A 14,283-nucleotide genomic window follows, 5' to 3' on the forward strand; every position below is an offset into this window, starting at 1 on the left:
GTCATTTTCCACACCAGCTTGGCTCCTTACACTCACTGCCCAACAATATTTTTATTGTGAGCACGAATTACCCTTTTCATTTTAAAAGATGAAAAATGAACAAGCCCTACAAACTTGTGAGTATGTGGAATGCAAGGAGGGAAGTTTTAATTTAGCTTAGGTTCTCATTGTTTTTATTGTGTAACGCCTAAATATATCACATTCTGAAACCGAAGATGAGTGTTATTCTCAGATTTGCATCTGATTTTTTAAAAATCACAGTAAAGGAGAAAGTACCAGTTCAAACTCAAACATGTTGGTCTTCCCCTCTTGATGCCCAAAGACTTCTTGCCCTCTAGCAAGCTCAGGCTGCCTAGGTCTGCAGGTCACCTTGGGTTACTCTGAAATGTATTTATTCAATTTCATTCTTACAGGAATATAAATGGTTCTGTCAAATAAAGTGAAAACTTCAATGACAAATATTCTAAAAACAACAGTCCAGAAAATGAAATCTCTTATTTCTTATTGAAACATTATGTTCCTCTAGCTGACACCAAAAGTCATTCTCTTTTTTCACCTTTTTCATCCGTCTTCATCTCCCTCTAATGGGGAGAAGCAGGAAGATGATTAGATTATCTCCCACCTGTTCATCTACCCACTGATCGATATTAAGTGTGTATCATGTACAAAATATGTGATCTGTGCCAGACGCGAGCGATGAAGGAAATGGCCACAGTTTCTGCTCTCAAGAAGCTTATAGTCTAATATGCAAAAGAGGCATCAAATGCTTATGAAATCATTACATAACTAATGTCTGCTGTTAAGTACAAAGTTTATCTCAGCGAGATCTTGACAGAAATCCTCATTCTACTCTAGAAAATCAAAATTGACCTTCCTAACAAGATGGCAGTGCATGTTGCGACTTTCATAAGGGAGAAGTGTGCCAGCGTTCCTGACCATTCTGAGTGAGGCAGCAGACAAGGGAAGTCTCCACTCATCTTGTCCTATGGCTCCAGGGTTGGGTTTCTTACTCTTCTCTTTGATCAGTCATCCCAAAACAGTGATGAAGGCCAACAACAAACAAGGAGCTGAGTGAACCTCAAAGTCACTGCCAGTTCTTAGGGACCTTCAGTCTGGCTTGTGTCATTTTGGGAGACAAAGGATGAGAATAAGGCTGAGCAGAACTCTGGGCCTTGGCAATAACACTACTTGAAAAGGCAGACATATTAACCATCATCAATTCTAAACCAGTTGGTCTGTTTCTAAGCATTCCTTATTTCTCCCAGTCCTAATATTCAGGAATATTCTGTCTCAGGAATAATCAATATATTAGCTACCAATTTTCTTAAACACCAGCCTGAATGTGGTTGTTACTTAAAAAAAAAAATGTTATACAAATAAAGAGGAAATAGTCTCTGTCCTTAACTTGAAATGGGCAAAGGAAATACTGGAAATAGAGTTCTGGTATGGTAGTAAGAATATGGACTTTAAAGAGAGGCTCGGGTTGAAATGCTGACTCTGTCACTTACGAACCTTGTGACTCTTATACAATTGTGTTAACCACACTGAGTCTCAATACGTTAATTTGAAAAGTGAAGATAATATCCATCTGCTTCCTAGAATGGCTGGGAAGACTGAATGAAGTAATATTTTCAGATATGGGGTGTGTGTGTGTGTGTGTATGCATGCGTGCATGCATAGGGGAGGAGGTGATCCAAGTGAGAAGGAGCAAAGAGGTAAACAGAAATTGTCCCCTACTCTTAAATTGACAGACTGATAGAGACATAAACACATAAACAAGCAGTGTAAATCACAATATAAAATGGAAATGTAACAATCCTGAAAGAGATAATGAGTATCTGAACTAAAGGAAAGGAAGAGGTGATATGAGAAAGGAGCAGAGTCAAGGGACATCTTAGGTAAATTTATATTACATAGTTTTTAAAAAGTGATATGAAAATATTTATATAAAATTTTATTTTATACAGACAGTTTGAAATAATGTAAATTCCCTGAATGTAAAATTCATTAATGCATGGTTCTTTTCAAAACTATCAGGCCAAATATATTGAAGTTTTGTTTACACTCTAACCACAGGGCAGCGACACTTAAGCTGATCAAAGAAATGCCTGCCTTCCACAGGTTTAGTATTACAAATTTTCCACTACACATGGTCTTCAGGAACCACATTCCTCCCAAAAACTGCAAGCTGCCTTGCATTTGGGGTGGGGTAGGGGAAGTTAATAAGACTTAACAAATGAATAATGGGCAAACAAATGATATAGGGGAAAGAAAAGGTTACAGTTGGCTTTTAGTTTCCTAGCTTATGCGACTTGGTACCTGACAAAGCCATTTAATAAGAGCATCTTTTTTTTAATAATAATATTTTTTTATTATATTATGTTAGTCACCATACAGTACATCCCTAGTTTTTGATGTAAAGTTCCATGACTCATTACTTCCGTATAACACCCAGTGCACCATGCCCTCCTTAATACCCATCTTGACTTGATTCAGAAAGAAGTGAGTTCCCTATTGAGAAGTGTGCAAGGGTATATTGAGAAATCGTATGCCAGAAATATTAATAGTTAGGTTCATGTGTCTTGTCGGGTATTGGATGAGAAGATCACTAAGGCTCCCTCCAGTCAAGAGACTTTAAGATGAGGGTCTTCCCTATACTTCTGCTCAATCCCTATAATTCTCAGTATGAACACATTTGCTTTTGAATTGACTATGCTAACTCTTCTCCTATTGTATTGTTTAGCTTTTTAATATGTTCCAGTGTTGCCTCCTATGTGGGTTATGATCCAGAGTTGGTAATGGCAGTAGTGTAGTAAGTAAGCAGTGGCAATAATGGTAATATTTGTATCACGCTTAATATGTGCCAAACACTATTCTAAGTGCTTTTCATATATAAACCCATTCAATCCCTCACAGACCTTTGAGTTAGTAACAGCGTTACCCTCATCTTACAGATGAAGAAACGCAAGAACAGCAAGTGTCTAACTTGCCCAGGGTCACACAACATAGCCAGAATTCAAACCCAAAAAGTCTGTCTCTGCAATCCATGCTCTTATTCGCCATGTTATCCTGCCTCTCCAGCAGGGTGACAGTCCACAGCCTTCTAGCTCTGCAGGTGCAGCATATGATAAGGTTAGAGGTTGCTTGAGCCACTGGGACTTGGGAAATCTTTTTCCAGGTTTACTTTCCCTATAATAAGTGACCCTGGCAGTACTGAAGGATTGTAGCTCCAGCAGAAATTGGTGGGGACAGGAAAGTCTCTGAGGGACTCTGCTCTTCTCAGCCTTTCCTTTTGTGCCCCTGGTCTGTGAGTTTCCTGGCGTTCAGCGTTAAAAACTGCCAATATCTGCAGCTACGATGCCATGCCAACTTATCTCTTATCCTTAAGACCATCTCAGAACTGAGAACATGTTATCTACAATTGTTTCTTTCATTCAGAGGGAAACAACTCAAAGAAAGAACAATAACATACAGATAGTCATTTTAAAACTCATGTATATACTCTCTGCTGTGAGTATAATGATAATGACTAACCATTTAGAAAGGCCACGTGGGTGTAACGTTGACTATGTGTAACAGCTGTAACATCAGGGCATGCGTTCTGGGCACCCTTCCTGGTATAACATTTGCTTATTGTATTACTTAGATATTACTTAGATTTTTGGGGGTTGCAAGTGACAAAAACCCAACTCTCAATAGCTTATGTAAAAGTAGAGATTAATTATTCAAATGCTGCTGGGTCATCTCAGGACTAGGAACATGGCTGGATCTCAGGAATAAATAGAGCAAGGTAGTGCTTGGGATTCATTCTCCAGCTCATATTCCCTCACCCCCAGACACATCCACTACATATCTCTTTTTCTTTCTTTCTTTTTTTCTTTTTTCTTTTCTCTTTCCTTTTCCTTCTCTAGACCAAATTCTTTTTGCTTCTCAAGTCCATGTGGAAGGAAGCATGGCTACTCTAATATTCCCTGAGTTATCAATCTTACTTCTATAGGACAAAGAAAGAAGCAAACTCAATTTTCTGGATCCCAAGTCTAAACCTTGGGCCAGTCAGCTGTCTAAGGAACAGAATCACTGTACTGGAACAGCAACTCTTACATTCATACTAAGGATGAGCAAGGGCAAGGCAATTATTAGAAAATGGGGAACTGAAAAGACAGCCCCATGGATGTCTTGTACAAGAAGCCACCATGACAATTAATGTAGCTAATTGGTAGCTGGCAGATGCCCTCCATGAGATAGAATGTGTCAAGGGACACTGTCTCATGTAGTGTGGAAGCCACAGGCACCATGCTTTGGTAAACATGTGCACAGCACGTATACAGTTGGTGTTCTATAACAACAGTTAATGTTTATTACACATTTAATATCTGCCAAGAGCATTTAGGAGTCACAAAACCTCTATAAGGTAGTAATATAGTTATCTCTATTATAGAGATGAAAAAGCTCAGTTTTGGAGAAAGGAAGCAACCTACTCAAGTTTATACAGCTAGTAAATTGCAGTTTCAAAGCTTGAATGTGGCACTGTTGCCACTAAGACACTTTCTCTTTAATTCAGAAAATAGGTAGTATGCACCAAGCCTGATGCCAAGTAGAAAAATTCCAAACACACATTACAGGCAATGAAAAGGAAAAAAAAAAAAAGGTAAAAGAGAATTGTAGATACAATATTTCAACTTTAATTCCCCTCACCCACCCAAAATGAAGAGCTGACACTGCTCACCTTATTAGCCTCAAATGACTCCAGATGGCATTCCAGAACAGATGTACAGCTATTCAGCAGCCTTAAGAAGAATCTAACACCATGAATCTTTTTCACGTTGACTTTCCAGGGATGTCTTCCAAGTCCCTAAAGATTCAAGAGATAATTCTATGGCATAAACTGTCATTTACAGACAAAGGTGAAAGAGCTGCCTAGTCCCTATGTGATACCATCCATTGCCTAAGAAGCATTTGCTGGATTTGGAATTCTAAGCACATTCCTTGACTGAACTCAGGTTTTGTTGCTATTATTATTTTATAGGTGAGAAAAATGAATACTGGAATATTTCATTTGGCCTACCAAACTCTATAATCATAGGCACCTCTCAGTTAATTAATCATACAAAAGATATCAGAAAATCCCAGACTGAAAGGTTTCAGAGGAAAGACCCATCCCTGCATGCCTGAGTCTTCCTTGTATCACAGAACCCTGTCCTCTCTCCTTATAGTGATGGTTGTCAGACTAACCTCTTTTTGTGACTGCTTTCCCCACTAGACTTTGTCTTCTTTACCACAGTATTTCCAGCATGTAGCACAGTGTCAAGTATATAATAACTTAAGAGATGCTCAACATGGAAGGAAGGAGGGATGGAAAGAAGGGGAAGATAGGGAAGCAGTGGGGGAGGGAGGGGGGAGAGACATGGAAAGGGAAGGGAAGGGAAGGGAAGGGAAGGGAAGGGGAAGGGGAGAAAGGAAAGGAAAGGAAAGGAAAGGAAAGGAAAGGAAAGGAAAGGAAAGGAAAGGAAAGGAAAGGAAAGAAAGGAGGGTGAGGAGAGAGGAAGAAGGAGAGTGGAGGGAGGCTTGGGGGATGAACAAAGTCTATATGTCCTAACATCAAGGCAAGTTTTTAAGCCAGTCATCTACAAACCTAGATGAGTATCTATTAATATCTGGAGATCATTAGTTCTGACAAGAAGAAGATACCCTGAGTGGCCGCTGGACTCCATCCATAATCCCTGGGCAGAGAAGAGCAAAGCCTAAAGTCACCCAAGGCTGAGTGCCTCTTTCCCTCTGTAAGAGTGAGAACAACCTTGACCAACACTGTGTATATGGAAATGGCTAAATGAAGAGAATGGACATTTATCTCTCATTCTCAGCCTGGCAAGGAAATCCTCCTAGTTATACCAATTAAATTTCCATTTCTTATGTACCTTCAACTACAGTCTTGAGAAAAACCTGAGCCTACAAAGTAGGCACTCTGACCCTCACCAAGGAAACAGTGTTAATTGTGTGTCTTCAGGCTGTGGGGCTTCAGCAACGTAAATTGAAAAGGTAAACCCAATTTGAGGGATATGCAAATGACAAACTGAAAGAAGAATTAATATTTAGCTTTGTAAAAAACACAGCTCTCCTCCTCATTATGAAGGCTGTTTTTTCTGTAACCAGGAGGAAAAATGAATTGTTGGCAGCTCCTCCGAATGTGCAGCTGGGAACGCCTTTACATGAATGAGGAAAGTGATGCTGATGAATGGGAAGGCTGAAAGGAGTAAGGAAGTTTTTTTCCCTTATGTCCTCCTCTTGGCCTGGAAACAAGTAGTCTACTGAGGTCCCCAGGCACAGCAAGAACACAGTCCCCGGAGTCTGCTGCTCATTGGAATACATGTGGTCTGATCACGCTTCTTTCAATTACGCTAACAAACATGTCTAGGCTTGAACAAATTGACCCTTGGGAATTAAACTGGTTATAGAAATCCACATCCTTTTGAGCCTCCCCGACCTTAATTGATCAATATCCCTCTATCACAGTCCACAGCTAGTCCAGGAAAAGATTTTCTGAAAGTTTAGCTAAATGACAATATTGATTTTTGCCCTTAATATTTCCTTATATTCATCACATTTCTTACATCTGGTTCGTACATTACATGTTCCCATGGCTCTATGGCCAGCATCACGTAATAAGTTCTTTAACACAGTCTAGCAAAGGATTATGACCCCCATTTTACAGAACAGAGTCCAAGTTGCAGGGAGCTGGAAATACCCTAACTAAGGAGTGAGAAGTGAAGTCTTTTGTCTCCTAGACTAGCAGTGCGTCTTCTTAATAATGGCTCTGAGCATCTATTTAGGGCAAGACCTTCTATCTGACTTCACCACCTTCTGGGTCACACAAGCCACCCAGGAATGAGAAGACCACCCTCTTTCCTAACGAATCACAAGGAAAACAACCTCCTCTGCCTGGTCGAGAGTCTGCACTCTGGCTAGTCTTTATTCTTCTCCGTACAAAGAGAGGGCTTTCTGTGAACGATCAGAGGCCAGAATCCATATGCTGCGCTGCTCTGGGCACTGCCACCTGTGCTCAATTTCAGGCAGCTTTTCAAAGATTGATGTTCTCTGTAGCTCATGAGACATCAGTCCATGCAATGGAGGAGTGTCGTAGACAAGCCAAGAAAGCCTTGGTGGCATGCGGAATCCTACTTTGGTCAAGTGCCCAGGCTTGGGAAGAGCAGGTTAAATGAGATCTGAAGCTCATACAATTTTGAGAGCCCACTTTAGAAGAGAAATCAGAGTTGCAAAAACAAAAATTTCATATGAAAGTAAACATTTATAAAGAAAAATATCTCACAACGCACACATCATAGAAAGCTGACAAATACCATACAATCATAAAATCAAGAAAAATAGCATCATATTTGTATTAATTAAGTGCCTGTCATTCTTTGGTACTTTTTCCTACGTCTTGGGCTTATATGTCAATAATTTTATGGCATAGTTTTCAGGGCAGAGAAGCGAATGACTCTTGTCTTTCCCTCTGCAGGTTCTCGTCCAGAGCCTATGGTGGTCCAGTGCTGTGCGCAGCAAGGCTGACTTACAAGGCAGCACAGCCTCCAGCCTTGTGTCCTCCTACCAACCCAGGCAGTTCGTCTCAGCAGGCGGCAAGAGAATCCTGGAAGCCAAGCCTACAACAGGCCAGCCAACTACAACTTTCGTCTGCAAAGAAGTAGCTGTCAACTACAAAACCCCAGCTTACTGGAACCTCGAGGCGATTTCTCCTCAGCTGGATCCCAAAACAGTCTGTGGTTTCTCCACCAGCAACAAAACAATAGAAATGTTTAGAGAAGTGAGAGAGAAAGAAAGAATGTCTTAGCTAATAATGGTTAAAATATCTTAATCTTGCAAATTAAAAAAAAAAGGACCATTTGAACGTATTGCCAAGATCTCTACTACACCTTGAAAGGACCTGTGCAAGTGTAGACTCCTACGTGTAAGCCTCACTATCTTCACAAAGCCACCTCGGTGCCCATCCTCAATCTCCCTGCCCCAGCAAGAGCGGGGCACCAGGAGGAAGTCCGGAGCAGATCTTCATCTCTGACACAGCGGGGGCTATGGTTCTCTAAAGCACCTGGACTCTTATCACGGGTAAGGCAGAAACTCTGAGCCAAGCATGGTCTTGTCTGAACAGACCGTCATTACACTAGCTCGCCATCCATACAGCACATCCGGTGTACATCCTTCCCCGGACCGAGTAGATTCACTCATATCTCTCATGACCATAGTTTTTCATTGAAGGAGGAAACCCAGAAGTGCATATCCAGTATCTAAATGCTTTAGCCCCAAACTTGAATCTTTTTTTTTTAAGATTTTATTTATTTATTTGACAGAGATAGAGACAGCCAGCGAGAGAGGGAACACAAGCAGGGGGGAGTGGGAGAGGAAGAAGCAGGCTCATAGCGGAGGAGCCTGGTGTGGGGCTCGATCCCATAACGCCGGGATCACGCCCTGAGCCGAAGGCAGACGCTTAACCGCTGTGCCACCCAGGCGCCCCCCAAACTTGAATCTTTATTTGCTACCTGATGATCTGATTGTATAAATAACAGAATTGCAGGTTCATGAAACTCAACCCTAACATTAGTCCCCAGGCTCTACAATAAGCCGTAACATACCAGCTCCAGTATAAACAAATATATGAATGTGTCATACAACATAAGAGCATTCTATTCAAACAAAGTGGAATCATCCCTTCAGGAAGCAGAAACACTTTTAGGGTCCTCAACCTTCCCCACAGTCATACTATGAATTTCGTTAAAAGCAGAGGATTTAACTAGCTGGACATCTACTGATATGCTTCTCTCTTATTTCTGTATTTAATTAACTAAGTGGTTCTCACCAGGTACACGAGGAATACCACATAGGATTGTACATTTAAAACCTTTTATATTTTACGAGTAGTATAAAAGATTTTCATGTGTAGTTTTAACTATATGTGATTTTCACGTTATTCATTGATTTTTGAACCTAACCCACACAGATGTGACTTCACAGAATTTTTGTTCATCAAATCAAGAAAGTAAATAATTTTATTTTTAATGGATACTTATATGATAGACACTTCAGCGCTATAACCTGGGAGTGGGGAGGAGCAGGATGGAAACAGTAGTGTGTAGCATCCTGATCAACTTCTCTAGACACAAAAGGAAATTGCATCTCTAATCTCCAAATCTGATTAAATATGAAAGAGAGAGGGGGTGGTGAGAAAGCCTCTCATAATCTTCGGTAACTCTTGAAAGGAAGGCTTCTGAGCTCTACATCATAGGGCTTTTAAGCTGTATTCCACATTTCTCTTATACTATGAACCTGTATATTACTCAAAGTGATTGCATTTGGTTATAAACACTGAAAAGACTTGAGCTTCTATTTTTTAATATCTATGTTATTCAGATGGGAATGAAAACCAAAAATTTCAAGCTTACAAATAGCAACTAGGAAGGATGCAGTAGGAACCCCAGAAATCAATGTTTATCCAGCTGTCTGGTCAAATCCCATGAAGGCAACTCCCAGAGACCATTCCCTGCCTCCAGTCACTCTCTCCCATTTCTAACAGGTTCTAAATTCAGGTTTCTGTTTATTTCACTCTGAATTCTTTTTACTCATGGATTCTTAAGATGTGTTTTGCTTTGTTTTGTTTTGTTAATTCTCATCTGAAGTTGTTCTACTTATCTTTGATGACTGGTTTCCAACTTGGTTTCATTCATTTATTCCATCAACAAATATTTATTAAGTACCTACTATGGACCAGATACTATTCTAGGCATTGGACAGACAACCGTGGGCAGTAATCTCTGTGACATCCTATTACGTTGAATCATATGAAACTGATACTTCTGTAGGTCAAAATGGTCAAGTATCAGCAATCTCATGTGGTTCAGCCCATGTTGGGGAGACAGAAAATAAACATAATTATAAGAACCCTGCTAGGATGTTAGAATCTTTCACTGATGTTAGACCCCTTGACACTGCCCTCTTATTACACTCACCATTTTGGTTGGACTCTTGACTTTTCCTCCTGTCCCAGCCTTGAAAACTGAAGCTCCTTGAGCCCAGGAGTCAGCAAAAGGCCTCAGGAAAAAAATCTACATTCAGTGATTTCCCTGCCCTCTAGCTTCTGCTTTTACTGAGTTTCTGGCCTATGATGAAACCTAACTTTCTTACTGGCTCAATGATGGGCTAAAAACCTGCTTATTATTCTTTATTCAAGAGCATTAGTTATTTTTAATAGGAAGTTTGACAAAAAGACTGGTTCATTTAATATCAGCTGAAATAAAGTAAGTCATTCGTAAGTATTTGAGAGTATTTTCTTTATCTTATTACCCTCAGTATAATCACACCTGATAAGCAGGAATTTGTTCAGTTCTGATGCTTATGGCTTTTAGTGTGGTATTCCTTCTAACAGAATTGTGAAATAAAGCTCTCCTGAGATTTTAGGCACTTCTATGACCTATTAGTGTACAAATCTCTATGAACCTTCTGAGATTTATAAACACCCAAATACTGCCTAGGGGAAACTGTGTCTGGTACCAAGAGGCATCCTGATAAAGGAAGAAAATGGAAAATAGAGCTTCACAGAATTGACAGATATTTAGAGTCCCATGCAGGACTGAAACTGTGGGAAAAAGCCTTGAAGCTGGAGACAAGTATCTCTTCCAGTTATCAATGTGTTAGTTTTGATACAGTATTATCTACCTGAGCCTCAGTTTCCCACAAAAAAATGAGGCTCTACTCCAAGACTATTGAGTGAGGGAACATAAAAGCTTAAGTAGAAAGTATAAGTGCTTTATAAACTATATAAGAAAGGGCAATTTTCAAAATGAGGAAACAAAATTAAAACAAAAACAAGAGGGGCGCCTGGGTGGCACAGCGGTTAAGCGTCTGCCTTCAGCTCAGGGCGTGATCCCAGCGATCTGGGATCGAGCCCCACATCAGGCTCTTCCACTATGAGCCTGCTTCTTCCTCTCCCACTCCCTGCTTGTGTTCCCTCTCTCGCTGGCTGTCTCTCTCTCTGTCGAATAAATAAATAAAATCTTTAAAAAAAATAAATAAATAAAAAAAATAAAACAAAAACAAGAAAAAAAACCCTAATTTATCCCAGGAACTAAAGGCAAAGTCCCCAGATGGCTAGACAGAGGATTTCTAGGTAGTTTTAGAGAAGGGAAGATCAGTGAATTTCAGCATAAATTCACTTAAGAACAGTGCAGAACCTGTATTTACACACTGTTGGTGTTTTAGGGTTTACAATGCACCATGGCAAAGTGGGAACACGACAAATGGAAAGAATGCTGGTTTGCTAACAAGTCTGCCAGAGTCCACATCCTGGCTCCACCACCTCCTAACAGTATGAGCCTGAGCCAATTAAAGGACTTATCAGAACCTTTGCTCCTCATCTGTTAACAGGGACAAAGGTGCATATGGATTAAACGCACTCAAATTCATAAAGTGTCTGCATATATAAGGGGCCATATAACAATAAATTACTCCATTGTACATATTATCACGGGTAGACCTCATGTCAGTCTTCTAAGTTGGATTTTTGTCTTTCTCATTTTAAAGACAAAGAAACTGGCCTGTTTAAGAAAGCATATACGGGGCACCTGGGTGGCTCAGTCGTTAAAGAGTCTGCCTTCAGCTCAGGGCGTGATCTCAGGATCCTGGGATCGAGCCCTGCATCAGGTTCCCTGTTCCACTGGGAGGTCTGCTTCTTCCTCTCCCACTCCCCCTGCTTGTGTTCCCTCTCTCGCTGACTGTGTCTCTGTGAAAAGAAAGAAAGAAAGAAAGAAAGAAAGGAAGGAAGGAAGGAAGGAAGGAAGGAAGGAAGGAAGGAAGGAAGGAAGAAAGAAAGAAGAAAGAAAGAAAGAAAAAAGAAAAGAAAGAAAGAACATATAGGCATAAGTAGCAAAACTACGGCAAAAACCTAGCTCATTTCCAGTACTGACTCAGGTATTTCCACTACCCTACCATTGCCTCCTCTGTAACAGATCAGGGCCAGTATGGGCTAATGGGAGTAAGGAAGATCTTTTCAATAGAGTAGCCAGTATTCACCCTCCTGGAGCAATTGAAAATACATAGGCTGCCTGGAAGTGCTATCCAGATATTTCAGTGATGGGACACCTGACCCCAAAGGTATAGACTATTGTCCTGAAGTCATCTTACACGTGGGATTTATCTGTTGCTCTCTGGCACACATGTTTCTCACCAACATAGGTCGGGTTATTGCTATATTTAACTCATCAGATTCAAGCACTATGATCTTGTCCATGCACTGAACCAGCATGATCTGCCTGAGAACTAGATTATGACACACGGTTGGAGAGCTGAGTGAGGTAGCAACATGAAGGTGCACTGTTGGCCCCACAGGATGGAAGCCAAACAATTGTTAATGATTTAGTTGCAAGTATAGAGAAAAGGGCGTTTTCCTGATCTACAGCTACATACTAGGGGCCAAGGAATGTGCTGATTTGCTCAAGGAATAAAACTACATCTGGAATAGCAGCTGTAATTAGAGTCGCTACCTGACTGAGTGTGTGATAATCCACTGTCAGTCCCCAAAATCCATCCATCTTCTGCAAAGCCAAAGGAACAAGCTGAATGAAGATCTGGTAGGAAGCACAACCCTGTCATCTCTCAGGTCCTTAGATACGGCACTAATCTCTGAAATCTCTCCAGAAATGCATTATGCTCTCCCTCAGCAAGAAATATACAGTATTATTTCTCCCTCAGCCAGAGCTTACAAGGCCTAAGATCAAGAGTTTTGGAAAACGAGAGTGGCTCCTTTCATTGCTACTCCTCGTGATCCACAAGAGAAAGTTTTGCTTTGTTCCCAGTTTGGCCTTTCTGGTCTGCAATAGCTAGCTCCCAAGGAGGGGTGCTTCCAACAGAGGACACAATGATGCTTTACTGAAACTCGTAGCTGACAGCCACCAATCACTTTGAGCTCCTCCTCCCATTAACTCAACAGGTAAAGAAGGGAGTTACTGTAGTAACAGGGATATTGATGTCTCCAAGACGATACAGAGTTGCTACTGCCTATTAGAAGTAGAGTTCGTCCATGACTTACAAGAGTTCCTGGGGCATCTCTTAGTACTCCAGTCCTGCCATTCAACTCCATGGAAAATTTCAACAACTCAATGCAAGCAGTTATATCAATACACCAAAACCTGCAGGAATAAAGGTTTGGGTCACCCCACCTGACAAGGAACCGAAACCAACAGAAGTACTTTGTTGAGGTAAAGGAAATGCAAATACAGAATGGGTAGGAGAAAAAGGTAATTAAAAATACCAGCTATAACCACGTGGTCAGTTGTAGAAACAAGGACTATCATGATTTTAGTACTTCTTCATTACTTTAATATACATATGTTTCAGTACATATTAACCAACTCTGCATTTCTCCCATTCCCCTATTATCTAACATAAGATACGGTAATGGTAGTTAAGTTTATCTCAGTACCTAAATTACAAGATATTGAAGGAGGAATGTGATTCAGCAAGAAGAGGATTACACATTACTCAAAGATGAATAAAAAGAACGCGTATTCACTTTCGGAGAGAGGATGTGTTTTCAGTTGTACAAGGGACAGGTGCATTATGTTAGGCTGAAACATGGTCTTTCAATTGTATTCATTTAGAAAGTTAGTGTAGTTAAACCATGTATATGCTAATGACACACAGAGAGGGTGTGTCAATTCAGCTAAGCTAAAACTATGTTTCCCAGAATTCCCTTTCCTGCGTACCTTCAGGGTAGTACCGGCTAAAGGAGAAATCTGCAAAAGATTTGGAAAGCGGCATAAAGCAGGAGACAGACCAGCGCTGGCAGCTCATGCGGCTCATTGCTGATCTGTTGGCTCACCTGGCTGCCACGGGGCAGTGGCCAGACTCGCAGTCACTCCAGCTCCTACCACATCTCCCCTGGCACTTTCTGACTCTTGAGCCAGGTGTGTGTCTCTCTCTCTCTGAGGAAGGTGCCAGCTTCTCCAGCAGGTTCCCTGTATCATCAAAGATGGAGCACTAGAGGTAAATGAGAGAATTTTGATACAATGTGTGTTCCAGCCCATTCTGTGGGTTCTGGGACATCCTCCTGGGTTCTTATTTGTCCTTGCTCTCCCTATTTCATACCCATATTTTCTTCCCAACTGATTATCCTGTTGCTTCAGGCCCTAGAAATATACACAGAAGTAACAGCCTTTCATACGTTTATCCCACAACTGCACAGTTAAAATCTCTATAACAAATCCTTTTTATGTGATATATCAC

At 40.8% G+C, this 14,283-nt stretch overlaps 1 protein-coding gene across 1 annotated transcript in view; it reads right to left on the reverse strand.

The window, feature by feature from the left end:
- Window positions 1-4,722: 4,722 nt before the first annotated feature.
- The window catches only part of TDRD15 (tudor domain containing 15), a 260,315-nt gene continuing 250,754 nt past the window's right edge, over window positions 4,723-14,283 (reverse strand). Inside the window, exons 5-7 of the mRNA XM_034659848.1 lie at window positions 13,880-14,015; window positions 13,088-13,187; window positions 4,723-4,852 (exon numbers count right to left, since the gene is read on the reverse strand). The gene's annotated coding sequence lies outside the window, so the exon portion shown is untranslated. The remainder of the gene's footprint in view (window positions 4,853-13,087; window positions 13,188-13,879; window positions 14,016-14,283) is intronic.

The sequence above is a fragment of the Ailuropoda melanoleuca genome, chromosome 4, assembly GCF_002007445.2.
Source record: "Ailuropoda melanoleuca isolate Jingjing chromosome 4, ASM200744v2, whole genome shotgun sequence".
NCBI lineage: Eukaryota > Metazoa > Chordata > Mammalia > Carnivora > Ursidae > Ailuropoda > Ailuropoda melanoleuca.